The sequence below is a fragment of the Lissotriton helveticus genome, chromosome 1_1 (genome assembly GCF_964261635.1).
Source record: "Lissotriton helveticus chromosome 1_1, aLisHel1.1, whole genome shotgun sequence".
Taxonomy (NCBI): Eukaryota; Metazoa; Chordata; class Amphibia; order Caudata; family Salamandridae; genus Lissotriton; species Lissotriton helveticus.
The window spans coordinates 1756177877-1756203674 of record NC_136057.1 but is presented as its reverse complement, the minus strand read 5'-3'; positions in this window follow the sequence as shown (position 1 = coordinate 1756203674).

Sequence of the window (25798 nt, the reverse complement as noted above, 5' to 3'; positions counted from 1 at the left end):
GCCGGGCTGAAGAAGGCTGAAATGCCAGAAACCGGTCCTCGGAAGCTTGTTTCCGGTCCAGGGAAGGCATGGCTTGGCAGTTCGGGCTGGACTGTTCCCATGAGGCACAGGGTCAGACTGATTTGCATATGGTCATGTCTGAACTGGGGTGGCAGAGTGGGCTAAAGAACGGTGATGGATTAAACCCAGATCTGTTGACTGGGTGTGAGTGTTTGATTGGTTCAGATGCTCCATCCATCCCTACCCCCTTTTGTGCCACTTTGTTTGCCATAAGTTGGCAGGGTATGCTCAGACGTGAGTCCCTTGCTCACTTTACCACTGGATTCAAGCAAGCCGGGCTGAAGAAGGCTGAAATGCCAGAAACCGGTCCTCGGAAGCTTGTTTCCGGTCCAGGGAAGGCATGGCTTGGCAGTTCGGGCTGGACTGTTCCCATGAGGCACAGGGTCAGACTGATTTGCATATGGTCATGTCTGAACTGGGGTGGCAGAGTGGGCTAAAGAACGGTGATGGATTAAACCCAGATCTGTTGACTGGGTGTGAGTGTTTGATTGGTTCAGATGCTCCATCCATCACTACCCCCTTTTGTGCCACTTTGTTTGCCATAAGTTGGCAGGGTATGCTCAGACGTGAGTCCCTTGCTCACTTTGCCACTGGATTCAAGCAAGCCGGGCTGAAGACGGCTGAAATGCCAATAACCGGTCCTCGGAAGCTTGTTTCCGGTCCAGGGAAGGCATGGCTTGGCAGTTCGGGCTGGACTGTTCCCATGAGGCACAGGGTCAGACTGATTTGCATATGGCCATGTCTGAACTGGGGTGGCAGAGTGGGCTAAAGAACGGTGATGGATGAAACCCAGATCTGTTGACTGGGTGTGAGTGTTTGATTGGTTCAGATGCTCCATCCATCACCAGCCCCTTTTGTACCACTATGAAGCATAGTTCAGCATCAGCTGAAACATCTAGACAAGACGCCATGGTCAATCAGGTTAGTTATTTTAAAGGATCTTGTATAGATACAACACACTTTCTGCAATGTGCACACCACTGTATAGTGTCCAACGCATGCTCAGCAAAGCTGGGATACATATCCCCTTGGAAAATGTGCGTAGCGCTTAACTGGCAGTCCACACTTTATGTCCAGCTGCCTCCTTTCTTCTGGAGATGGCCATTTATAAGGTGATAATAAATAGGGTGGCAACAAGAAGAGACACGCTGATTCTAAGCCACCCACATCACTTTAGGCCCAATTGCTGTGAACACCATATAATACTCCCAGCTTAATAATGCTCCATCTCTCACACCGATTCAGAAAAGGGGGTGGTGATGAACAGAGTGCCTGAATTAAGCAGACCACTCTTACCCAGTCCAAAGATCAGGGCTTGATCCATCACCGTTTTTTAGCTCACTGCACCATCCCAGCTCAGAACTTGGCTATATGCAAATTAGTCTGTTCCTGTCCCAGTGCATGATGGGAACAGGGCAAACCAAACTACCAAGCCAATTCTTGTACCCGGAAGCTTGTCTCCTTTCTGGTGAAGAATTGGCTTGGTAGTTTGGTCTGCCCTGTTCCCATGATGCACTGGGCCAGGGACAGACTAATTTGCATATAGCCAGGTTCTGAGCTGGGATGGGGCAGTGAGCTAAATAACGGTGATGGATCAAGCCCTGATCTTTGGACTGGGTATGAGTGGTCTGCTTAATTCAGACACTCTGTTCATCACCACCCCCTTTTCTGAACCATCTCTCACACCAGCTGTCTCCTCCCATCCTAGTTCAGGAGCAGTCCATAGGGCAAGCGTCTTCGCGACTGCCACCAACCAGCTCGCAGCCAGCCCCACAGGGAGCACCATGAGCGACACCATAAGTAAGGGGACCCTCTTCCTGAGAAAGAAGCACATGGACACTCCAGCCTTTCTTGGTCAGGTGCTGTTTATCCGCTTAGCTTAAATCTACAGCATGCCTGCTACAATGCAGAGTGCATAACATTTAGATTCTGTGTGCCCCAATTTTCAGATCCATAACTTAAGTCCAGAACATAACAAAAATATGTGATTAGTGGCATTTACAGAGCCCTTCCTCTGCCAAAGAAGCAACACCAACCTTTGATGGCTCTTCCAAAAGCAAGAATGTAAGAATCATTCTCTCACATTTATACATTCTTTTAAAAAGTAAGCAGGCTTTCCAGTTCTCCTCCCTCCGTACTTATGAAGAGGCAGACAGAGCAGGGTGTTAGTGCACAGGGGACTTCTGTTCACCCTTCTGTCAGTGGTCTCAGGTAAGTACATCGCTGAACACTAGCCCACCACTGGATGCCCGCAGTCCAAACTCCCCTGGGGTACTGGCAGCACAGAGCACTGGAGTCTTCCTCCATGCCATTGGACAGGCTCATCTGTGGGAGTCCACAGAGATTGATACACTTAGACAGCGGCACTCTAGTACCCCTATACAACACTCTTATGGTGCCCCCACCGCACCAGGTCCTAACAACACCATTGCCAAGATCAATGGTGTTTTCATTAAACAAAGCTCTGTGTTATACTTTGTTCCTTAAAGGGACAAGAGGAGCCACCTCTTATGCTAACCTTGTAAACATACCTATTTGTTAAGACAAATTCTCTAGAAGTATATGTATGTACAAGGGGTGAGTGCAGGACTAGTGCAAACATTTTAGCACCTAAGGCAAAATAGCATTTTGATGTTGGAGTGCCCCCTGCACTTTTTCTTCCTGCATTGACAAAGTCAAAAAGGATTGCTTTGATGCGATAGAAAAACATTTGGGCGTTCAACACATGTAGACTGCATCAGTGAATGCCTGTGTTCACACCTTTGGCATATTAAAGTCAGGCCTCTTGGATTAGCCAATGCTTGATTCCTGATGGTTTAATTTACTTATTCTACAAAGAGGCCTTGACGAAGAGTACAGATGCACTATGTGCTTGTTTGCCACAGAACAGCTTGAAGGCATAGCTACTTTTCTTTTTTTTTGGAGTATTAACATTTAACTTCAAAAAGACATTATAGCATCATGCTCAGTAATAAAATTGGTAATAGGCTGGTAGAGTGGCTCTCAAAATCCTTTACACCTTTATGTTTCACTAAATTGCATACAAAATGTCAAATTATATCTTTGTGTTCAGACACAGTTTAAAACTGCATTAAATTGGTCAGCGTGACGGAATTTCCACTGTCAGTTTGCCATTGGAAAGAGATTTGTGGGATATTTATGGATGGCCATTGGGATTGATGACAATGTTAACATAGGATTTTTTGGGATATTCAAAATGGTTTATTTCTAAGAAGATATGCATAAGCGTACTCCAGAAAGGGTTGCAGGAAAAGGTTGAAATAACGTTTGATGGTGTGCATGGGAAGGTTTCTGTGCAAATAAAAAACTGTTCTCAAGTGGAGGAAAATCTAGGGAGCAAATTTGCATTTTTATATTTTCCTTAACCTGCAGGATTTTTTAATACAGCACTTTGCAGGAACATGTTTAGGAACAGAAGATGTACACATGTACACATGTAAAACTGTGACGTTCTTATATTTCAGAGATTTCTTCTGGGAATTGCAAAATATAGTTCACTGTAAAATATAGTAAACTCTTTGAATATTTACCTTACGTCTTTGGATACTTTGGCAGAATCTTTAGGGGCATTGATGGTGTCATATGCAGATGACACCCAGCTGCTGTCAGGGCTGGACTGGGAACCAAAACCGGCCCTGGCAAAGTGCTCGGCCGCACCCCCCGCCCCCCGGGCGGGAGGGGGGCGAGCGCTTTGCCAGGGCCGCTTTTCAGCCGATTTTGTTACAGGGCCGATTTTGCAGCTATGCTGCAAAACCGGCTCTGCAACAAAAACGGCCCCCAGGGCCCAAAACCGGCCCCCACCCTTGCGGCCGACCGGGGGATTGCCCGGTGCCCACAACAGCCAGTCCGGGCCTGGCTGCTGTTCTCATGGAAGAACGACGAGCCATGCCCAGGCAACACAATTCACAATTGTTTTTCAGCAGTGTTTGGGTCGTGGTCCATGAACCAACTTAAATGTAATGCAGGAAAGACAGAGCTGCTCTTTTTTGGTTCAGGTGCTGAGACACCCTGCCAGTTCTTCTGGTCATCCGATGCCTCCCCCCTCTCATTAAAAATCAGGTGGTGAAAAACATGGGTTTTAAATTTGATGTTCAATTGCTATTCCTACCCAAGTAAACTCTCTAGTGGGCACCTGTTTTGTCCTCCTTTGACTTCTTCGGAAGTTTCTGTTCCTACTCTCCTTTGCGGCTAGACAAGTGATTCAAGCCCTGATCATCTCAAGTCTTGAATATGGGAATGATCTCTATTCAGGTATGCCCAAGTACCTGGTTGATAGGCTGCAGCTTGTCCAGAATGCAGCAGCCCTAACTATTTTCGGGCTCCCCCTGTAACGTTCATGTGTCAAGCCTTCTTAAGCATCTTTATTGGCTACCGGTAAGGAAGAGAATTATTTTTAAGACTCTGCTTGTGACCCAGAAAGCTCTACATAGAACTGGCCCAGGCTATCTCAAAAACAGGATTATATTCTATGCACCAAGGAGAAATATTCACTCTGCGAATCTCTACCTTGCCAGAATCCTGTGAATCAAGAAGGCAAGATCAGAGGGTGAGGCCCTCTATTTCCTGGGCCCCTCCCTTTAAAACACACTGCCTTTGACCCTCAGAAGTATCAAGGAAACGCCCATCTTTCGCAAAAAGCTGAAAACGTGGCTTTTTTCCCAACCCAGTTTTTCCACCCCCACTGATAACCTTCGGCTACTGCACCAGGACCCTCCTCGGAGTAGCAGTTGCGCTTTATAAATATCCATGCATAGACATAGATTCTCAAAAATGAGCACTGTTACTTGGGTGACCGGGTTACAGCAACCCTCACAACCAGAGAGACTGGTTAACCAAAACCATGGAAAGAATAATTATTATTCTGTAAATTAATAATCAGTTTGAAGTAACCGCTTGCCAAGGGAAATTCATGTAGTGCTTCTCTTTTTCCTCTGTTTGGCTCTCTTGTGTATAACCTAGATTTCTGGTTTTCTCACTACTTCACCACCTCTCATCCTCGGAATGAATACCACAGGTAAGTATATTCAAATAATAACCCAAATAAAATAAAATAAATTGATAATGTCTCTTACTCCCAAACTTTTCTTTCCTTCCACCTCTACTGCCTACACTTAGGCAAGTGGTTAGTCCTTCTCCAGTCACCATTTGATCTCTAGCCTCCCTGCATTCCCATTACCTCCGTCTAGGTAGTTAGAAGGCAGAGCGATGGTAAAGATCAGAAGACTGTGCATACAATTCCCCCCATGTGCTTCTCTATTTTCCACTAAGTGACGATTCACCGGTCTTCATAATCTGTTACAAAAAACTCTCAGTGTGAAAAAAAAGAACATCCTTGCAACTAAAAAATAAGAATACCAAAGCAGCCCATATTCTAGATTTCATCATTCTAGCTATACACTTAGGCTTGCCAGGCTGTCCTGAGCCATTGCAGGTCAAATAGCCTTAAGGGTCTTGCACTGAAAACAAGTATTCTTCTTCCTCCATGTTCCCCTCTTCTGACTCAGGTTCATGTTAGGCAATTTGGAGTTTTGGTCTCCACTGGTTCTCCTTTTTACCCAAAGAGTCTGCTGCTTTTTCAGGGCTGCCTTCCATGCTTTGTCGCCGCTAGTAGAGTCATGTCCTCTGTGTCAAATGGGTCTTCAGTCCAAATCCTCCATCTGCATCCGTGTTCTCACCATGCTCTTGGAGAAGTGCTCGCAAAGCCTGTCCTTTATTTTTATAGTCTTCCTCTTCAGCTGTCCCAGAAAATATTTTTTGCTGTTCCTACCTTCTATTCCTAGTCCTTCCTTTCTGTCTCCCTTCCAGCCCCTTGTTTATCTTAGTATGTTCTCTCTCTCAGTTTATTCCTGACCAGAGGCTCAGATTATGCTTCTTAATCTTCTATAAAGTACCTTCTCTCCTGTTCCAGACAGTCGTTATTTCTGTTCATACCTTCTATTCCTATTCCTAGCCCTTCCCTTCTGTCTCCCTTCCTGACCCTTGGTTCTGTTAGTCTGTTCTCTCTCTCAGTTTATTCCTGAGCCCTCTCTCTCTCTCTCTCCCTTTCTCTAATTCTATGTTAGGACCGAAGGCTCAGATTAGGCTTCTTAAGCGTTACTGCCCAAAACATTGTAGCCAATGAAAACATTACAAACACTAACCTTCATTTCTCTTGAAAACTTACAGTCTTGTTGTGGCCTTAACCATCAATCAGAACACCCTTAATCCTATGAGTACTGAAGATATCATAGCCTTTCTCTTTCTTTCCAGCTCAAAAGCTGAACTAAGTACTTTGATATTTCTCTCATTTTGAATGTTGATGGTTCTGGTCTACCTGTATTATCATGCTTTAGTTGTGTTGTGAAAATATTTTATCTGTCATATAGTGGTTAATTTGTGCTAGCAACAAGCAGTTGTCTTAGTTGATAACCCAAGTGCTGTTGCATGTGCGGAAGAGAGATGGGTGCGCTCATTTATTTAATTTCTACTGTTTCATTTAATTTTCCATTTCACTGCTCGAGGAGTGAGACAGAGCGGTCTCGGTAATGACATGGAGCAGGAGCCTAGAGGAGTGGAGACTGTGCTTGGATGGAACTTTCTGATGAGACAGTCCTCTTTTGAATTCATATGAGCTAGCGTGCATTCACTCTAGCTCACTGAGTTGTTTGAAAGCTTGGGCTTTGTTTTGGGCGGCATGGTCTAAGTGGGTTCCCCGCCAACCTGCAACACTCCTTGCAGAAAACAGTGCTCTCAGTTTATACCAGCTCTTCACATACGCCCTAATCCTTGAGCATTGTGAAATGTATTGATCAGGGCATTGACATAGGAGTTTGCACCACTCCTTCCTTGTTCTATATTTCTGGATCCATTGGCATGTAATGGGGCACTCCCCCCTGTTCTTCACTTTGGGTTTAGTCACCTGGAGCTGAGGGCATCAGTAAGCATGTCAGATTACCAGTGCTTTGACAGTGGAATCTATGTGGAATTTGAGGAAGACCCTATAGGGTGCTATATGGAAGAGCAACCTGTGTAAGCCTTTGACAACTCGGTGCAGGAGCCTATCACGAGGGCCCTGGATACGGTGATACACCCTTTCACAAAGCCTTTAAAAAGAGACACTCAACAGCAGCAAATTGCTGATTCTTCCAGCCCATTTTTGTAATTAAAGGTGTCAGATAGAACTGGGTGAACGAGAAGGAAAGGGGCAAAGTGGCCGCAAGCTGATGCCCTAAAAACATTTCCAATAATATTCTATTGGATCCTGGGTAGGGGTGACCTAGATCCTTGGACCCTCTGGGTCTAAAGCTCCTGATGAAATTCCCACTCTGATTCATCTCAAGATGAACCCCTGCCTGAAAAGGGGAAATATAAGTGCAAGCTCCATTACAAATACATGAATTCCCTTACAAAGGTCCAAGAGAGAGTGCTTGACTTCAACCCTGAGTGAATCATGCATCCAAGATCAGTAGAGTGGCTGCCAATTCCAGACATGGTGAAACACATACAATTATCAATCTGCAAAGGATTAGAAAGAAGCATTAGAATCCTCTTACGAGCCGAATGCCCTCGATCATCTCTTGCTGGTAAGGTTGAGGAGATGCCAGATGTCAATCCAAATATGGTGGTTTCTCTAGAGCAAATTCTCAAATGACCCCAAGAAAGGAATCAATCCCTTTTAGAGTGTGTGTCAAGACAAACTGCTATACATTTCCAACCACCTAACAAAGATTTTAGAATTGGCCTTGAAAGCCAAAGAGGCTGCCTTACCCATTTATCTAGATGTTTTGATCCGTTGAGCCCAATGCAAACAGCGCTGTCTCCTTGGAGAGGTGCTGATCCATCTTAATGAGAATAGACTCCAAGTTGACAGACATACCTTCATCCAAAGTTGGCACATTGGCAGATGGCCTCTTATTTGGAGATGCTTTGTCAACGATCTTGGCAAGTATCTGTCTACATTTTTCACCTTGACTAAGGCTAAATTTTCATTCAATGTGGTTTTCCAGACTAACATTTTTTGCCAGGCTGAGCCATTTGGAGGCTGTTTGCAGTACCAAGGATATTACGAGTCCCCCCAATGAGGTTTTGCCACTCAGTGAGGAGGAAGCTTGGCCAAATACACTAAAGAAAACACTTTCTTTCCCTTATAATCAAGAGAGGGGAGGAAGACGATTTGGCAGAGGTGGCTACAAAGGCTCAGCCTCTGGAACCTCCAGCTTCAACTTTACAGGTAAACATCATTCCAATAGATTAAGTTATATTGGGGGGCAGGGTGCAACACTTTGCACACAAATGGCATACCTCAATTCAGAATGTGAGGGTCCTACAAGCAACAGAGGAATACAGATTAGAGTGTTATGAGACTCCTTGACAGCAGTTTTAACCCACACCACTACTTTTTTCCCAACAAGAACAAGTCTTTATCAAATCTGAAATTCAAAAGCTGCTGACCAAAGAAGCAATCTGCCTTACACAGCCACATCCTTGAGGTTCTACCAGCACTATATTTTTGGTGCAAAAAATGGAAGTGTGTTCAGGTTGATTCTGAATTGGCGAGATTTCAAATCCTGGATAATATATCGAGGGATCTGCTGAGAGAACGAGATTGGTTTGTCCATCTCGATCTCAAATTCAAAGTCACCTTCCTTTCCATATCTCTCAGCTCACAAGAGGTTTCTCCAATTTGAGTGGCACACATATTGGTATGAATTCAAAGTCCTCTCATTTGGTCTGTCATTAGCTTTGTGGTGTTTCACCAAGATAATGAGACAATTGGTTGAATCCGTCAAAGCTAAAAAGCGTTTGGTGAATTGCGGCTGATAATGACCCAGCACATAGAGTTCCTGGGGTTCCAAGTGGACTCAGTTCATTCCCAACTCAGGTTGCCAATGCATAAGGTGAAATCGATAAAAAAGAGTTGAGCCTGGCATTGTCCACTGAGAATTTGTCCTTGTCGTCTCTAGCCAGAATTATGCACTTGTTGGCTTCATCCATCCAAATAGTTTTTCAGGGCCAAATACATTATTGGGCACTGTAGCACTTGAAGATTCTTCACCTGCAGAAAGGGATATCCAACTCAAATCAGATTTCCATGTTGGATGAAGCCATGATGCTCTGTCTTAGTGGCTAAATCATATGAAGGTATCGAACAGCAGTGCTATCTTTGGCCACGTGCCAGAAGTAGTGATAGGATTGGATGCTGGCAGGTAGGGTTATGGAATGAAAGGTAGTCTTGTTTCTACAAGGGAAGATGGTCCCCAAGAGACTTGCAACTCCATGTAAACTGCCTGGAACTTTTAGCGGGCCATTTGCCATCAAAGCCTCTGTCCCCACAAAACGAACAGTTGCATTCGACTGCGGATGGGCTATATCTTGGAAGTAAGGTATATAAATAGTGTTGGTGGAACAAGGTACCCTCAGCTTGTTATATACTTGAAAAGGGAGACCGCAAAAGACTTCTGCCATTTCTGCCTTCAACATCAGATCTCTGGGGTAGAGGAGTACATTCAGGGCAGCAGAATGTAATAGCAAATCGGAACTCCCTATATGTTGTTGCTTGATTCCTTGTGATCACTCTGTTGCCAGAATGTCCCACCCCCAGGCAGCTTAAAATCTGAATGTTATGATAACGCAGATTATTGAAGTGGACAGGTGAGGGAAAGGGTGTTGGGTAGGGAACTGCAGGGAGGGAGACCAGCGTAACTGTCGGGGGAAAGAACTTGTGCTGTCTTCATGAATTATAGATTTCGATGATCTGTGTTGACAGTCACTATGTGTTTAGCCCCCAATAATTAATGCCCCCAATCATTGAAAGCATCACGGATGGCTAGTTATTCCTTCTCTGCAATAGTATAATTTTTCTCAGCTGCAGAGAGCTTTTTTGACATATAGGCAATGGGGTGTAGCTGACCAGTATATGTGTTCCTTTGAGATAATATTGCTCCAACAGCTATGTCAAAGGGATCTGTTTCAACATGTAAGGCAATTGCGGATTTGGATGTGCAAGAATAGGTGCAGAGGTAAAAGCTGTTTTTAACTGATCAAAAGCAGTTTGTGCTTCTGAAGACCAGTTGAATTGTACTTTCTTTTGTAATAGTTTAGTTATGGGGCAACTTTTTGAGAAAAATGGTTAATAAAACGCCGATAAAAATTGGCGAAACCCAAAAAGCATTGGATGTCATTAACATTTTTTGGAACTGGCCATTGAAGTACCACTTGAATTTTCCTGTCTGCCATTTGTAATCCTCCAGGAGTTAGAATGACTCCAAGGAACTCAACCTGATTGATGTGAAAATCACATTTACTGATCTTACAGTATAAATCATGTTTTCGCAGGATTGTCAATATTTTTGTCACATGGTTTTCATGCATTCTTTCCGAATCAGAATTGATTAAAATGTCATCAATGTATACAATTACAAACTTATCTAAGTATTCTCATAAGATGTCATTGAGAAAAAACTGGAAAGCTGCTGGAGCGTTGCAAAGTCCAAATGTCATAACCATATATTCGAAAAGACCATATCTGGTTTGAAAAGCAGTCTTCCATTCATCGCCCGCACTCACTCATCCTGACCAGATGATATGCTCCCTTCAGATCTAGTTTAGTATATATGGAAGCAGTTTTCACTTGATCCAATAGGACCAGGATTAAAGGAAGCAGATATTTGTTCTTGATTGTGATTTTATTTAGCTCTCTACAGTCTATAGCCATGTGGAGCTCGCCATGGTATGAAAAATAGTGGCAAACAGCAGGGGATTTAGATGGTCTGATTAAACCCATTGGCAAGATATTGATCTAGATACAGCCATAAGTGATCATTTTCCTTTTCTGATAGAGCATATATGCGACAATTTGGAATGACGGATCTGGGAAGTAATTCAATTTGGCAGTCGTAAAACAGATGTGGAGGAAGAGTTTCAGCCTGTTTTTCCTTAAAGACATCACTGAACGACTGATATTGTACTGGTAGCTGAGTACTTTTCTCTTCAGCTGTTACTACTTCATGTAAACATGATTTTTCTTTGTGGAAACAATGTTCGTCACTATAAGAAGACATACAAACGATAGACTTAGATACCCATTCGATGACTGGATTGTGTAAACTTAGCCACAGCATCCGCAGAATAAAACCATACTGCAGTGCACTAATGGGATTACCTTCTGTATGAGTTTTGTTGTTGATGTCAAACCTTAGGAGCATGTCTTCCGTTTGCATAGTAATTGGACCAGGCGTTAATACACTTCCATCCACAGTCCGCACAACTTCTGTTTTTTTCTTCCCTTGATATAATAAGCCCAGGGTTTGTGCTAATTCAGCGTCCATAAAATTGGCAATCGCTCCTGAGTCTATCAGTAACTTAATGGTATGTGTACGTTCTGTGGATGTCAATAACGTCATTTCCACAGTTAAATGTTTTTCATGTTCGTGCATTGATGAACTGATTGAAGGAATTTGCCAATTACTCAAGAGTCCCTTCTTCACCTTTTGAGCAACCTAGTTTTCCATCTGGGATTCAATAGTATTGATTGTTTTTGCTTGTGGATTGCGAGTTTTGGACTTGAGAAGACAATCTTTAATAAAATGTCCTATTTTTCCGCAATATAAACATTTTCAATTTTTTCGACTTGTTTAATTTTCCTCTTTAGATAAGGAAGATCGCACCGTACCTATCTCCAGCGGCTCACTCTGATTATCTCGATTGGTAGTATTATGGAAAATTCTAGTGCATTCAAAGCGTGGGTTTCCTCACTCAGGTTTACGCCGATCTCCTTTCCTTTAGATTAAACGGTGATCTAAGCGAAGCATAAGATTAATTAACTCGGTGCAGTCTTTAGGTTGTGGGTCGATTTGAGCTAAAACGTCCTTTAGCTCATCTTTTAGACCTTGGTAATAAATGGCTGCTCTCTTCTCTTCAGGCCATGCTGTTTCAGCCACTAAACGATTGAAGTGTGTTAGATAGGTTACCAGACCAAGATTTCCCTACTTAAATTCTATTAATTCTTTATCCGCTGAATGTGTGGTAGCTCTTCGGTCAAATACCTTTTAAACTTCTTTAACAAAGGTCTTCCAATTATATAGAATAGGATTGTCTCCGCGTACTACAGGTACAGCCCAGGATGCAGCATCCCCTGCTAAATACAAAGTTAGGAATGCCACCCTTGATTGAGCGTTGGGAAATGAAAAAGGGGGCGACAAGTAAAATGCAGTTCAAATTGAGTCAGGATTATCTGTGTTTTTCTTGGATCTCCAGAATACCATTCTGGTGGTGCTAAAGGCATCTGTGGTGGTACAGTAACTGCAATGTCTGTTGCTCCTGTACTTCCCTGACTTGTATGTACAACACTAAGGTATTTCCCTAAAGGGACATCAAATGGATTTTTCTCAACCACTCCCCTGGTATCTACCTTATGTTGTAACTGAACGACTTTCTCAGCCAAAGTGGTAGTAGTAGCTTTTGAATCGGCCAAGTCTCGCTGAATCTGACCCAAGACCTTCAATATATCATCTAAGGAAGCCATTCTGATATCAAAGTGATGAGGAGGAATGTAATACGTGGGCTCTTTATTCTGTTGTTGCTTGATTCCTCAGGATCACTTTGATGCCAGAATGTTCCACCTCCAGGCAGCTTCAAGTCTGAGTGTTATGATAATGCAGACTATTGAAGTGGCCAGGTGAGGGAAAGGGTGTTGGGTAGGGAACTACAAGGAGGGAGACCTAAAGGCAAATAACACAGATTAACTTTCCTGTAAATTAACACTATGGAATTACTTCTCTACTGAATAACTACTTGGAGATTTACCTGAACCTCCTTTGCAGTGATGATATTAGTGTTTGAATTTATGAGATAGTTGCAATTTGTTGATAGCTAGTTCCCCCCTGAGGAAAAGTAATACATAGTAGACCTTGTAATTATACAATCTTGTTATCAACACACACTATACTTTCCTTAACAATTTGTATTATGCTTTTCTTGGGGAAGACCTACCAGGCTTACTACTGTGGGTGAACCAGCCTTCAGGGAAACACTAAAGAGAACGAAATGCCATCATGAAATTAGCCAATTCGAAGGATTAATCATGCAGTCTCTTGTAATACTTTGACGCTTGATAATTGCACAGTCATTATAAATAAACCTTCCTGTAATGCACAGAACCAGCCCAGCACAATACCTTTTAAAAGAAAGTTTGTTTTTTCCCAAAATTATGCTACAGGAACATTAAAGTAAAAACTGTCTCTGTGCTGAAGAGCGCTCGTACTGCCCGAGATTTGTAGAAAAAATCTCCAGATAATGCCCTTGAACTCTTGATTCCGAAAACGTCTGTTTTTCCTGGAATGCTGCTACTGAAAGAGATTCTTCGAATTAACCCGATGTCAGCTGTTACGAGGTTCTGGAAGAATGGCCTTGGAAACGCACGCTCACCACAAGCGGAGCAGAAGACCTGCTGTAACGGCAGACGATGGAATAAAGAGCACGCGAGCAAGGGCGAGGCTCCTATTTATAGTCTACAGCCACGCCCTGCCGCGCAACACGTTCACTTCTGTCGATACTCCGCGATGTCTTGCAGAGAGCAGAGAAATAAACGGCCCAAGAGCGAGTGGCTGAAAGGTAGCAATGAAACTACCAGAATATGAAATACACCAAGAAATAACATCAGATGTAATTAAAAGACTAGACATAAGTGAGGCATGCAAAGTAACAATTAATGCATGCATGATTAGTTTTCCAAGATACAAGAATAATGTCACCAATATTGTACTATAAATGATTAGTCTGTCAAAATACAAGGACAATGTCACCAATATTTTGCTATAGCACAAGAGGTATGATGGATTTTGCCACACCTCTTCCGTGAATATTTGGGACACAGATTTCTGGATACTGTGTGTAGGAGAGTAGAGTCTGCTATGGTCACCCCCACTTTTTGCTGTGATTCTCTGGTTTTTCGACTTTAATGTGGCTATGGGCCTGCTAATCAGACCCACAGCCCAGTTGTTCTCTCTGTAAATTGATACCATGTACTTTAGGTACATACCAGATTGGTTACTGGGTCATCCTTGTGAGCCCCTGTATAGTGAACCAGAGGTACCCAGGGCATAGGTGCACCCTAGGCCTACCAGGGGCTGCAGCATGTATTGTGCCACCCCTGGTTTGCCTTCCAAACTGACACCACAGGTCTGTTCACACAGCCTGGGTAAGGTGGCAAAGTCACCCCTTACTTAGATATAGTATAAGCCACTCCTATGGTAGGCCTTGACAATCCTGTAGGCAGAGTGCTTGGTTTTATGTGAGAGGGTGCTCTGGCATGAGCTGAGCCACTCTGCAGCTTTCGGAACCATCTCATTCTAGCTGTTCTATGATATAGCCATACCATATACTCTTAAGTGCATCATAATCCTCGCGGTTAATGCTAACTTTGGTTTGGATTGTTCAAAACATGTCATGTAAGGTGTCAAACACTTTGGAATACTACCCCTCCACCAATTCTGGCGGCGGAGGTAGCATTCCACCCTTCTCGAGGGAAAAGACATGTAAGTTACTGCTTTACCTGGCTAAAGTTAAACAGAGCCTCAGCATCACAAAATGGATGCTGCTGACACAGACACGAGTCTGACCTCCTGTTGCTGGGGGAAACTCCAGCAAGGGCGTCCTGGACAATTGGTTTCCTGTCCTTGGAGGTGCCAGCCCCTCCCCAGACAGGGGTTTTGTGTATTGGGGCAGGGAGGGCTGCATTCAGTGAATGCATCTAGACATTGCCTGGGGCACACAAAGTGCTCCATGCATAGCCCGGTTCAAACCAGTTGCTGGGGCACTCCAGCCCCAGCTCTGGTGCAAACCTGGACAAAGGCAAAGGGGTGTAACCACTCCCTTCTCAGGTCCACCCATAGGAGGGACCTAGTCAGGTAATCCAGCCCCCATCCTTAGTATAAGTATAGGTGCTGTGTCCCCAGGACTTTAGATTATCCTGGACGCATCTTTGAAAGACTTATCTTGGACCTTCGACATTCCATTCTGACTGGTAGGCGGACGACATCTCCCTTATGGTCAAGGAGTGACCACCCTGTGAAAACAGGTACCAACAGTAACTTTGCTGGTCTGCAGTTTCAAGGCTCCCGTCGGAACCCGAAGACTCTGCGACTCAAAAACTGGACTTCCAGACTTCTCTGACATCGATCCATATCCACAGCAAAGCTGAGAACCATGGCAGACACGAGAGATGTGGGACCGGACATCTTAAACATCCTGCATTTTGCTATCTACACTCCCTTTCTGAAGCCTCAGTAAGTTGTGCATTGGGGTACGAGAAGCCCCAGCCCCGAGCACCATTTGCACTGAAGCCCAGGCCCCTCACACTCCGTGGGCCCCGCCTTGACATTTGAGCTTGATGTGTCTTCCCGGTTCCTTGCCCATTGGATAGTGAGCCCCTGAAGATGCCATATTGAATTTACTTACATTTCCTGGTTGTTCGAGGCTTGCTCCAGCTTCCCTGAAAAGGAGAAGTGCCATAAACCTTGCTGGTCTGCAACAGAGCCAATCTTGACATCCTTGTGGGTTGCGGTTGCCAAGGCTTGTTGGATCTAATCCGGAAACCGACACCGCAGTCATCTAGACCTATTGTGGGACAGCTCGAATCCAGCGTCTGGTCATCGTCGATGCCTCCTGGACCTCGTGGCTGAAGAGACAATCTTACCTTCTTCACCTTCAAGCATCCGACATCGCCTGGTTCCTTCCTGGTACCTTCCTGATCACTGGCTAGTGACCCAGACTCTGTCCCCTCTGCTTTCAGGTTCTTCACATCACCGATCCATCCTTGGATCCACCCGGACACTTTTCCTCTGGTCGCCTGCAGCACTTCTTTGCAGCTCTCCATAGAAAACGACGACGAAACCCAGCACGAAAAGACACCTATGCACCCGGCTTCCCTGGGTGAGGTAACACGAGTACTCCGATGCTACCATGGGTCTTGACTCTTGAAGTGTCCTAGTTTAAAAGGGTTCCATCCTAGTCCATCCATAAGTGTCCTTAAAATGTATATTTGTAACTTCTTCGTTTCCCATAGAAAGTCAATGGTATCCCGTGTCTGTGTTTAGACACTGCACGCATCTCCCGTGGGCCTCCTACTTCCTAACCTTTGGTTGTTTAGTGTAGCCCCAGCGATTCCACAGGCCCCAGGCCTGCTTAGTCGCACGTGGTACTTATACCACTTTCTTAGTATATGGTTTGTGAGGCCCCTAGGGCATAACGTATACTGTGCAACTTATCGTATATTAACTGTGTGACTTGTATTGTATTTTGACCTCTGACCTCATAAAGAGTGCAGAGGGGTTGTGTTTAGATTAAATACATATATATTTGATATATACCTTGTGTGGTGTCCTTTCATTTGGTATTCAAGGGAATATATATAGTAAAACAACTTGCTTAACTCGCCTACTGAAGTCTTAGCCTGAAGACTGCTGGTTCATGCTACCACTAGGATAGCTTTCTATAAGGTTGACTTTACAACCACCATCAAAAGGGTCGATTAGACTGGTACAAGGTGCCCACTAAAACTTGTGGACATCATATGCCAGGCTAACTTCTCACACTGTGGATGTCTTAGCTGTCCTACAGCCGCCTGTGAGGACCATGACACTGTACCTCTCGGACGAATGTAGCACACTTGTATTTTTAAGAATCCCAATAAGCTGTGATGTCCATATGTGACAGACCTCTTTGTCTTCCATCTGAATAAACAGTTGCCAGTCTTCTTCAGTTGTAGACCAGAACTCTTGCCAGTGAGTTGTAATGCATTTATGCAGAATTGGGAGGGGGGCAATTCTTCATTATACATCTCCCCTGTTTGTGGTGATTTCAATTGAGACATCAGGTGGCTGAATTAGTTCTGTTGACATCAAGGTGGAAGTCTTAACCTAGTACCCAGTTCTGCTGGAGTTCTTTTGCGATGTCCGATAAAGATTCCAACCTTCCAGGAACTCCTGATGGACCCAATGGTTCAACTTCCTCCATTGATCATGACAGGGCAACTCTCCTTGATGGCATGGAGGATTTTAGGTAATAGTGGAAGATGCCTAGAACTTCACAGAAGGCTTCTTTCTGTCGCCAACAATCTTGGCCAGCCAATACCCATAAAATGTATTCTTTGGCCTGGCGAAGATGGTTTAGCTGGAGTGATGAACAGGGCGTAGATCTCATGGAAGCAGTGTACACATGGTACGTTCTCATAAGTTTCTGATCCTAGCTAGCAGAGAGTGTTTTGCTGTACATATTTGCAGATCGGATATCTCGGCTGATTATCAGCCTATGAATGGCAAACCTGTAGGGGAACATCCATTGATCGGTAAGTTGTTGAGAAGCATTAGATTAGTTTATTCTTCTAAACCTAAATACACTGTTTTGTGGAATGTAAACCTAGTTCCGAATGTTTTGGGAAATGATCTGCTGAGGAAGATTCATCAAGAAAACACTTATCAGCTACACTGATGGTTCTATGACGTCTCATTTGGTGTTGAGAGTTTCTAATGTTTGAGAAATTCGAAATAGCAGGTACACTATTCTCCCCTAATGCGGCATTTTTCACAGTTTCTAGAAGAACAGGCGACATTTAAAATGTTTTCTAAATAAAATTATTTTTCATGTTGCTTTACTTTTTTGTGGGACAGCTTTAAACAAGCAGAATCTGAGCCACCAGTCCTGACAAAAAATGTAATATCGGACACGTGAAACATTTTCTATTCAATTACATCCAAGCAAATCATGGTTGTGCTTGTTGTTGGCACGGTTGGCAGTGCTGATCACTACATTAACAGACTCCAGACTGACGCAGTCGGTGTGATTGCTGAGAATGTCCAGCATCAAGATTGTACTTTCAGGAGGTTTTTCTATTGTATTTTTAGAGAATTAATTCTGACATTTTGTGCATTTTGTGCCTGTAAGTGAAAAGAAAGAGGAAGGACTGTGATGTCCTCTATACATATAGTTACAACAAGGGGTGGTGATGGACAGAGTCTCTGAATTAAGCAGAATACTCTCACCCAGTCAAGAGATCAGGGCTAGATCCAACACCGTTTTTTAGCTCATTGCACCATCCCAGTTTCAGAACCTGGCTGTATGCAAATTAGTCTGTCCCTGGCCCAGTGCATCATGGGAACAGGGCAGACCAGACTACAAAGGCCAATTCTTACACTGGGAAGGAAACAAGCTTCCGGGGACCGGTTTCTGGCATTACAGCCGTCTTCGGCCCGGCTTGCTTGAATCCCGATGGTGCAATGAGCAAGGGACTCACATCTGAGTATACCCTTCCACGCTTGGGGTGGACAAAAATATTTACAACAAGGGGTGGTGATGGACAGAGTCTCTGAATTAAGCAGAATACTCTCACCCAGTCAAGAGATCAGGGCTAGATCCAACACCGTTTTTTAGCTCATTGTGCCATCCCAGTTTCAGAACCTGGCTGTATGCAAATTAGTCTGTCCCTGGCCCAGTGCATCATGGGAACAGGGCAGACCAGACTACAAAAGCCAATTCTTACACTGGGAAGGAAACAAGCTTCCGGGGACCGGTTTCTGGCATTACAGCCGTCTTCGGCCCGGCTTGCTTGAATCCTGATGGTGCAATGAGCAAGGGACTCACATCTGAGTATACCCTTCCACGCTTGGGGTGGACAAAAATATTTCCAACAAGGGGTGGTGATGGACAGAGTCTCTGAATTAAACAGAATACTCTCACCCAGTCAAGAGATCAGGGCTAGATCCAACACCGTTTTTTAGATCATTGCACCATCCCAGTTTCAGAACCTGGCTGTATGCAAATTAGTCTGTCCCTGGCCCAGTGCATCATGGGAACAGGGCAGACCAGACTACAAAAGCCAATTCTTACACTGGGAAGGAAACAAGCTTCCGGGGACCGGTTTCTGGCATTACAGCCGTCTTCGGCCCGGCTTGCTTGAATCCTGATGGTGCAATGAGCAAGGGACTCACATCTGAGTATACCCTTCCACGCTTGGGGTGGACAAAAATATTTACAACAAGGGGTGGTGATGGACAGAGTCTCTGAATTAAGCAGAATACTCTCACCCAGTCAAGCGATCAGGGCTAGATCCAATACCGTTTTTTAGCCACCCTAAGCGTGGAAGGGTATACTCAGACATGAGTCCCTTGCTCATTGCACCATCAGGATTCAAGCCAGCCGGGCCGAAGACGGCTGTAATGCCAGAAACCGGTCCCCGGAAGCTTGTTTCCTTCCCAGTGTAAGAATTGGCTTTTGTAGTCTGGTCTGCCCTGTTCCCATGATGCACTGGGCCAGGGACAGACTAATTTGCATACAGCCAGGTTCTGAAACTGGGATGGTGCAATGAGCTAAAAAACGGTGTTGGATCTAGCCCAGATCTCTTGACTGGGTGAGAGTATTCTGCTTAATTCAGAGACTCTGTCCCTCACCACCCCTTGTTGTAAATATTTTTGTCCACCCTAAGCGTGGAAAGGTATACTCAGACATGAGTCCCTTGCTCATTGCACCATCAGGATTCAAGCCAGCCGGGCCGAAGACGGCTGTAATGCCAGAAACCGGTCCCCGGAAGCTTGTTTCCTTCCCAGTGTAAGAATTGGCTTTTGTAGTCTGGTCTGCCCTGTTCCCATGATGCACTGGGCCAGGGACAGACTAATTTGCATACAGCCAGGTTCTGAAACTGGGATGGTGCAATGAGCTAAAAAACGGTGTTGGATCTAGCCCAGATCTCTTGACTGGGTGAGAGTATTCTGCTTAATTCAGAGACTCTGTCCCTCACCACCCCTTGTTGTAAATACTCGATACATATAGGGCTAATGGTGGTCTGATTTGTGACAGGGGGCCATAAACAGTATGTAAAGTTTCATGGGAAATTAAGCTTATTTTTGGTAATGTTTTCATAGGTTGCTCGTCTTTTGGGCAGTAAAGACTGAGAAGCATAATCCTCCCCTCCTTGTCCTTAAAAATTGAAATTTTTTGACACGTCATCTGGAAATTGTTTTATCCTTGCTTATATCTCTCTTCTATGAATCTTTCTAGGCTTATCAAGGTGTTGGAGTGAGAGCCCCTGCTCAGTTGAGTATAGGTGCTCCCACTAACAAGTACATTTAATAAAATCATAGGTGTAAGCCTGTGACTGAAAAACTTACATAATGTATAGGTCTCGTTATCGATGGACCTGGAACAGAGCTGTACCTAGATACACTAAGCTGTACCTAGATACACTAACTGAGCTTGGTGTCCAGTCAAGCAGAGATGACTACCTGTTAGATCTGTCAGCGTTAGGGTGAGCTTCCGCAAACTTTTTGCCTTACTCCTTTATTTTTGTTGACCTCATTTTTGTTGGCCTTACAACTCACTAACCAGTGTTAACATGCGTGTGCTCCCTCATTTAAACATGGTAAGATTAGCTTACATTCAATTGGCACATTTAATTTACTTGTAAGTCCACCGTAAAGTGGTTCTAACTGTACCTAGAGCCAGTAAATTAAATACTACTAGTGGGCGTGCTGCACTGATTGTGCCACAAACTTAAGTAGTGTATCAGACATGCCTTAGGTCTGCTATTGAAGTCTGTGTGTGCAGTTTTGAACTGCCCTTTCGACATGGCAAAATAAACCTTTGGGGAGGCGAAAACCTTTGTATTGTAGTTCCTATATTCCCAATAGGCTATGCGTATTGGAATAACATAAACTATAGTTTAGACGTAGGACTGAGGTCGACTAGGTCTCTACTGAATATGTTAGATTTAATTATGAATGCCAGCTAGCTCAGAGGTCACTAGAAACTTTCTCGAGTGAACAGGAAGGGGGTAACTTTTCTCAATAGACAAGAAGGGATTAGTTTCTGACAACCGCATAAACATGACAACTTTGCTCCCTCCAGAATAAGGAGTATATCTCCAGAGTCGTGTGAAAACAATGCCGGGTCTGGTGGCTCAGTGGACTAATGCGTCTACTGCAGGGGCCTGTGTTCGACCTCATGGTCACAGGTTCAAATCCCGGCGGGTCCACTCAGCCTTTCATCCATTTGGGGTCAATAAAATGAGTACCATTGAGTTGGGTAACAACAAACATCTGTTATTTCAGCGCCAAGATGCCCGTAGTGGTGAACGTGCGCTTTACAAATACTCATGTTATGTTATGTTATGTTATAGACAGCTATTTCACTCAGTTAATCGTGCAGGCTTAGTTTCACCAGAGTGCAGAGAAATAGAAAGACAGGCGTTTTCAATAAAAGTTGTTATTTATTGAGCAGTCCTCTTTCTCATGCAAGAGAAGTGAATTGCCACAATTGCATTACTTGTCATAAAGTAAAGTGCGTACAGTAAAAGGAGTATTATGAAATAATACTGTAAAAGAATTGATATGGTTTCTGAGCCATATGATACTTAAAACGGATAAAATACATAAAATACATATAATGATAAAAGGTTGACTAAACGTGCTCAACTGGTGTTTCTAAAATACGCCTACCCCGGTGTACCTGACCTAATTTGAATTTGAATTTGAATTTAAAATTATTTTTAAAGCGCACGTTCGCCAGCGGCTTCATGGCGCTACAACTTACAGAAACAGGGTGAACTGGCCAATGTGAAATAGAGCAGTTCAGGCTGTGGGGGAAGCAAATTAATTAATTAAAGGCTTTAGAAAACAAAAGAGTCTTAAGTTGTTTCCTAAATTGGGAGTAATGAGTCATGGTCCTGAGCTCAGGGGGCAGGGAATTCCAGAGGAGTGGAGCAAGAGTCGCAAATTTCGAACCGCCCCATTTCTTCCTACGGAAGCGCGGGACCGTGAGAAGGGCCTGGGTAGAAGAGCGGAGGTCTCTGGTGGGTGCATAGGGAGTGATCTCAGAAGAGATGAAGACCGGTGCCGTGCCCAGTCTTGCTTGGAAGGTGATAGAGGCCAGCTTGAACTGGACACGTTCACGAACCGGGAGCCAATGTAAAGATTTAAGGAGGGGGGTGACATGGTGAAATTTTGGTAATTTGAACACCAGGCGGGCCGCCTGGTTCTGGATCTGTTGCAACCGCCTAAGACTGTATGCAGGTATACTGGCATATAGGGCGTTGCCATAGTCCAGGCGGGAGATGACCATCGCCAAGGTGATCAGTTTAAGGGCGTGAGAAGAAAAGAAGCGGGACACCTTGCGTATAGTACGCAGTGAAAGAAAGGAAGAGGAAACGACAGAGCTAACCTGGGAGTGAAGAGTAAGTTGAGAATTGAGCTTGATACCTAAAGTTTTAACAGAGGAAGAGGGGACAGGAGGGGAACCAAGGGAAAGGGGCCAGAACAGAGAAGACCAGGGGCTGGATGAACCACCCGTCAACACCAGCTCGGTCTTATCTGGGTTGAGTTTTAGATGGTTGTGGTTCATCCAGTCACGGATGTGGGTCATGATAGATTGGAAATTAGAGATAGAAGACAGAGAGGAGGACAGGTCAAAAATTAGTTGGAGGTCGTCAGCATAGTTATATACTGCGACCTCCATCTGCTGTAAAGAAAAAATAAGTGGAGCATTGTAAAGGTTGAACAGGAGGGGAGAAAGAGAAGAGCCCTGGGGGACCCCGCACTGAACTTTCCGGAAATCCGTAGTAAAGTCACCCAGGCGAACAGCCTGTGGTGCGGTCCCTCAGGAAGGAGGATAACCAGACCAAAGCAGTACCTCCGATCCCCGCCGCCCTGACACGGGAGAGTAAGATGGTATGGTCGACCGTGTCGAAGGCGGCTGAGAGATCAAGCAGGACCAAGGCCTGGGTCTTGTTGGTATCCATTCCCTCCCTGAGGTTATCAAGGACCGAGAGTACCACGGACTCCATAGAGTGTGCGGGGTGGAAACCGGCCTGGCGGGGGGCTAAGACCCCATGCATCTCCACAAAAGTGCTCAAGGTGCGAGTAACGTGACGCTCGAGCACCTTTGCCAAGAATGGCAAAAGGGAGATGGGACGGTAGTTGGCCGGGACCGAGGGGTCTGCACCAGGTTTCTTAAGGATGGGGACAATGATTGCAGTTTTCAGCGGGGTGGGCACCACACCCTGAGAAAGTGAGCTGTTAAGGAGGTGAAGAGGGGGATCAGAACATGAAGAAAAAATGTGACGGAGGATGTGGGAGGGACAAGGGTCTAGAGGGGAACCAGATTTGACCAAGGGAATTATCGAGGTGAGACATTCCTTAGTCAACAGAGGAAAAACGTCTAGTTGGCCCGTAGGGGGGGGACACTGAGGGTCCACAAACGTGGGAGAGGGAAGAGGAATGTTGGCCTTGATGGTAGAAATTGTCTGGATGAAGAAATTATTTAGGGAGTGACAGAGTTCAGGTGAAGGAGTGGGTTTCAGAGTAGTTCTGTCAGAGAATGCCAGGTTGTTCACAATCGAAAAGATTACTTTCGATTGGTTCTCTGCGGCGAGGATTTTGGAGGAGAAGTAAGCTGTTTTTGCCCCTAAGATGGCCTGCTTGTACTGGACCAGTATATTAATAAACTCCAGTCTCAATAGGGGGCAATAGTTTCTCCTCCAGGCCCGCTCAGCCCTGCGTACAGTTAACTTAGTAGACTTGAGGTCCTCATTGAACCACAGGTTGGCATCCTTCTCCCGCTTGGACGTAACCCGCTTGAGTGGGGCAATCGAGTCGCAGCCAGAGGTAAGCCACTGGTTGATGGAAGCGGCTTGGGAGAGAGTAGATAACCCCTGTAGTGAAGGGTAGGAGGCAGTAAGTAAGTCGGAGAGGTTGCCTGGGTCTACTCGTCCCCAGGACCGGACCCAAACGTTTTTAGGAAGTGAGGGTTTAGCTGGGGAGTATATGGGAAGAGCAAAGGAGATTGAATAATGATCTGACCAAGTACAGGGTGTAATAGAGACAGAGTTTACAGGGCAATTCAGGGACCAAATCTGGTCAAGCACATGTCCTTTAGCATGGGTGGGGGAGTGGATGTGGGGTATAAAATTAAAAGATCGGAGGGTTTCTGAAAATTCCTTAGAGGAAGAGCACTCTGCAGGGTCTGACGGCCAAAAATTGAAGTCACCCAAGAGCAGGATGGAAGTATTATTAATAGCGATTGTAGCTAATACTTCTAGGAACGTAGGCAGAAACAATAAGGGTGATTGAGGGGGGCGGTAAATAAGTAAGCAGGTAAGAGGAGGGGAAATGGAAGTGGTGCGAATGGCCAGGTACTCGGTCGTAGCAATATCGTGCAGAGGGAGAATTTGAAAAGGCAAGTCTGCTCGGGCAATGAGCGCTACCACTCCCCCCGCCCTGCCGTTAAGGCGGTCCGAGCGTAGGGCGTAGTATGAGGCTGGTAAGGTGGCCAAAAGAGCGGGGAGGGAATCATCACGAAACCAAGTTTCGGTGAGAAACAGCAAGTCTGGGGCATGAAGGTCCAACAACACCGATAGCTCATGCGAATGAGCCACGGCGGACCGGGTATTAAGATAGCAAGCTTTGAGAGTTTTAATGGGTGCAGAATTGGTAGTACCCCTCAGAAGATTAGTGGGAACGTGGTCAGGAGGAGGGGGAACCTAAGCCTAATACGTGGGAAGGAGTAAGTAAGTTAAGATAGTTTTGCCAAGAATCTGCATCAAGAATTCTCTTAAGGATCTAATCAGCTCCGTACCTTGTTTATAGAATGAAGGAGGTCTTGTATCTCTTTCTCAGGACTCGATCTCCCAATAACCCGCAAGGGTGACTGGAAACACTGGAGCTGGATTTCTCGGCAGGAGAAAAGACAACGTCTCTCTCAGTGCGTCAAATGGGAGGGTCGGCTTCCTTCAGCACTCGCATCAGCTGGGCGTCGGGCAAGTAGATAGCTGCTCTGCGCCAAACCACCGTGTGTTTGCTGAAGGCAAATGCTGGTATATTTATACCTGAAAGGTGCCGGGTTTGACGTAAGGTTGGACATAAGACGTCACTAAGAACTTACAGTTCTTTCTGGACTCCAGGAGTTCTTGCACAAATCAAAACAAAAGCAAGGGAAATTCCCGGGCTGCTGGAGGCTTGGTTTGTTTAAAGAACGCGTTGTACTTTCTAGGAGTCTATGGGAGTAGCCTTGCTGTATTTGGACTGCATTGGCTATGACTAAATATGGATATGATTCTTATGCCTTTATAAGGATATTATTTGTTATAACCACATAAGGGCATGAATCTGGAATATTTAATTAGGGTCCTAGATACGTTTACAACACTTTCCTTTTTAATACATATTTTACCCCTAGGATAGTCCCTACATAGTCCACAGGGCAGGGTGCAGTGTATTTAAAAAGTTGGACATTCACTTTTAACTTTTGCATGTCCTGATAATGAAAAACTCGAAATGTGTTTTTCATTTATGCCAGGCTCACCGCTCCTGTAGGATAACATTGGGTTACCTTATTACATTTCGTAATTAATAACTTTAATTGAGAGCAAGTAGGAAGATCAAGTTTGGTGTCTAAAGAATGGTATTTTAAAACCCTCTTGAATTGCAAATTTTATTTTAAGTCACAATTCTGAAAATACCCCTTTTAGAAAGTTGGCATTGTCTTATCTCAACCATTTGGTGCCTGCAGCTTCTATTGTTGGTCACATGACTAGGTGTAACTGCCAATTGGTCTTTGTGAATTGCTCTCTGACAGTGAGAAAAAGATGGGAATAGGCGTTGGCAGGATGGGTCATTTCTGCCCTGATAGTGTCACCAACCACCATTTTACATCACAAAGGCTCTGCTTCAGCACACTAACAAAGGGTTTCACACTG